The sequence below is a fragment of the Triticum dicoccoides genome, chromosome 2B, assembly GCF_002162155.2.
Source record: "Triticum dicoccoides isolate Atlit2015 ecotype Zavitan chromosome 2B, WEW_v2.0, whole genome shotgun sequence".
NCBI classification, from domain to species: Eukaryota; Viridiplantae; Streptophyta; class Magnoliopsida; order Poales; family Poaceae; genus Triticum; species Triticum dicoccoides.
Genome location: NC_041383.1, coordinates 270,768,523 through 270,772,738, shown reverse-complemented (window position 1 = coordinate 270,772,738; position 4,216 = coordinate 270,768,523).

The window sequence follows — 4,216 nt, the reverse complement described above, 5'->3', positions numbered from 1 at the left end:
CTCATCCAACGCGGTGCATCAATCGAACTCATCAAAGTCCGTCGATGACATGTCCACATACAGCGGATAGAAACGCGACGCAGTCCTTTTTCAAAAAGAAAAAGATAAAAGTAAACCAAATTTTGCCATGCAGCCTTGCTTTGGATTATCGATCAATAATTCAATTATACGTTTAAATTTTAATAAAAGTAGGACGCTGATAACACTCACACGTGTGGTGGGAGCGACACCCGCCCACACACCCTATAACACACAGACTATGTCACGTCATCGTATGCATTAATATGGGGATCTTTTTGGATTTCTAGTTTTTAAACTATTTTATTTTTTTAATGAAAAATCCGATTGAAAATCTGTTTTCACTATTAAATTCATCGCGACAAGATCTACGAAACTAGATCCCATATAATATGTTTCGACGACTTTTAAAGGTTGTCATGTATATTGCACATGAATTGCCATGATGTTTACACTGAAGTTGCCATGATATGTTTCAGTTATTTTCTTCTCCATTTAAAAATAAATTTTGACATATTATAAAAGGGAAAATTAAGAAACTAGACTTGCCATAAACCATAAACTAAAATTTCCATGATACATGCACTTAAAATTGATATGGTTCATACAAAAATAATTTTCATGGTCGAAGGACGTAATTCTCCTGTGCAGCAATGTGGTTATTCCTCAAGTTACGGATCTAGTCCTTGCTACCATCATCTTTCAACTTAACTTTCTCTACGAACGCATTAAAATTCAAAGGAACGGTAGCACGGGCCATTGATCTATAACAACATAGACATGCAAAAAACTATCAGGACTAAGTTCATGATAAATTAAAGTTCAATTAATCATATTACTTAAGAACTCTCACTTAGATAGACATCCCTCTAGTCATATAAATGATCACGTGATCCAAATCAACTAAACCATGTCCGATCATCACGTGAAATTGAGTAGTTTTCAATGGTGAACATCACTATATTGATCATATCTACTATATGATTCACGTTCGATCTTTCGGTCTCAGTGTTCCGAGGCCATATCTGCATATGCTAGGCTCATCAAGTTTAACCCGAGTATTCTGCACGTGCAAAACTGACTTGCACCCGTTGTATGTGAATATAGAGCTTATCACACCTGATCATCATGTGGTGTCTCGGCACGACGAACTATAGCAACGGTGCATACTCAGCGAGAACACTTATACCTTGAAATTTAGTAAGGGATCATCTTATAATGCTACCGTTGTACTAAGCAAAATAGAATGCATAAAAGATAAACATCACATGCAATCAAAATATGTGACATAATATGGCCATCATCATCTTGTGCTCATGGTCTCCATCACCGAAGCATCGTCATGATCTCCATCGTCACGGTATTGACATGTTGATCTCCATCGTAGCATCATTGTCATCTCGCCAACTATTGCTTCTACGACTATCGCTACCGCTTAGTGATAAAGTAAAGCAATTACATGGTGATTGCATTTCATACAATAAAGCGACAACCATATGGCTCCTGCCAGTTGCCGATAACTCTGTTACAAAACATGATCATCTCATACAACAATTTATATCTCATCATGTCTTGACCATATCACATCACAACAAGCCCTGCAAAAACAAGTTAGACGTCCTCTACTTTGTTGTTGCAAGTTTTACGTGGCTGCTACGGGCTTCTAGCAAGAACCGTTCTTACCTATGCATCAAAAACCACAACGATTTTTCGTCAAGTGTGTTGTTTTAATCTTCAACAAGGACCGGCCGTAGTCAAACTCGATTCAACTAAGTTGGAGAAACAGACACCCGCCAGCCATCTATGTGCAAGAGCACGTCGGTAGAAGCAGTCTCATGAACGTGGTCATGTAATGTCGGTCCGGACCGCTTTATCCAACAATACCGCTGAATCAAAGTAAGACATTGGTGGTAAGCAGTATAACTATTATCGCCCACAACTCTTTGTGTTCTACTCGTGCATAAAACATCTACGCATAGACCTGGCTTGGTGCCACTGTTGGGGAACGTAGTAATTCAAAAACAATCCTACGATCACGCAAGATCTGTCTAGGAGATGCATAGCAACGAGAGGGAGAGTGTCTCCATGTACCCTCGTAGACCGAAAGCGAAAGCGTTTAGTAATGCGGTTAATGTAGTCGAACGTCTTCACGATCCAACCGAACTAAGCACCGAACGTACGGCACCTCCACGTTCAGCACACGTTCAGCCCAATGACGTCCCACGAGCCCTTGATCCAATTGAGGACGAGGTGAAGGAAATATGCCCTAGAGGCAATAATAAAGTTATTATTTATTTCCTTATTTCATGATAAATGTTTATTATTCATGCTAGAATTGTATTAACCGGAAACATTATACATGTGTGAATACATTGACAAACATAGTGTCACTAGTATGCCTCTACTTGACTAGCTCGTTAATCAAAGATGGTTAAGTTTCCTAACCATAGACATGAGTTGTCATTTGATTAACGGGATCACATCATTAGGAGAATGATGTGATTGACTTGACCCATTCTATTAGCTTAGCACTTGATCGTTTAGTATGTTGCTATTGCTTTCTTCATGACTTATACATGTTCCTACAACTATGAGATTATGCAACTCCCGTTTACCGGAGGAACACTTTGTGTGCTACCAAACGTCACAGCGTAACTGGGTGATTATAAAGGAGCTCTCAGGTGTCTCCAAAGGTACATGTTGGGTTGGCGTATTTCGAGATTAGGATTTGTCACTCCGATTGTCGGAGAGGTATCTTTGGGCCCTCTCGGTAATGCACATCACTATAAGCCTTGCAAGAAATGTGACTAATGAGTTAGTTGCGGGATGATGCATTACGTAACGAGTAAAGAGACTTGCCGGTAACGATATTGAACTAGGTATTGAGATACCAACGATCGAATCTTGGGCAAGTAACATACCGATGACAAAAGGAACAACGTATATTGTTATGCGGTTTGACCGATAAAGATCTTCATAGAATATGTAGGAGCCAATATGAGCATCCAAGTTCCGCTATTGGTTATTGACCGGAAACGTGTCTTGGTCATGTCTACATAGTTCTCGAACCTGTAGGGTCCGCACGCTTAAGGTTTCGATGACAGTTATACTATGAGTTTATGAGTTTTGATGTACCGAAGGAGTTCGGAGTTCCGGATGAGATCGGAGACATGACGAGGAGTCTCGAAATGGTCGAGACATAAAGATTGATATATTGGATGACTATATTCGGACATGGTAAAGGTTCCGAGTGATTCGGGTATTATTTGGAGTACCGGAGAGTTACGGGAATTCGTATTGGGCCTTAATGGGCCATACGGGAAAGGAGAGAAAGGCCCCAAAGGGTGGCCGCACCCCTCCCCATGGACTAGTCCTAATTGGACTAGGGAGGGGGGCGCCCCCTTCCTTCCTTCTCCTTCTCCCTTCCCTTTCCTTCTCTCCTACTCCTTCTACTTGGAAGGGCTCCTAGTTCTACTAGGAAAGGGGGAATCCTAGTACCGGTGGGAGTAGGACTCCCCTAGGGCGCGCCATAGAGAGAGGTCCGGCCCTTCCTCTCCTCCACTCCTTTATATACGGGGAGGGGGGCACCCCTTGGAGACACAACAATTGATCTCTTGATCTCTTAGTCGTGTGCAGTGCCCCCCTCCACCATAGTCCTCGATAATATTGTAGCGGTGCTTAGGTGAAGCCCTACGACGGTAGACCATCAAGATCGTCACCACGCCGTCGTGCTGACGGAACTCTTCCCCGACATTCTGCTGGATCGGAGTACGGGGATCGTCATCGAGCTGAACGTGTGCTAGAACTCGGAGGTGACGTAGTTTCGGTGCTTGATCGGTCGGGCCGTGAAGACGTACGACTACATCAACCGCGTTGTTCTAACGCTTCCGCTTTCGGTCTACGAGGGTACGTGGACAACACTCTCCCCTCTCGTTGCTATGCATAACCATGATCTTGCGTGTGCGCAGGATTTTTTTGAGATTACTACGTTCCCCAACAGTGGCATCCGAGCCAGGTTTTATGTGTAGATGTTATATGCACGAGTAGAACACAAGTGAGTTGTGGGCGATACAAGTCATACTGCTTACCAGCATGTCATACTTTGGTTCAGCGGTATTGTTGGATGAAGCGGCCCGAACCGACATTACACGTACGCTTATGCGAGACTGGTTTTACCATCGTGCTTTACACACAGGTG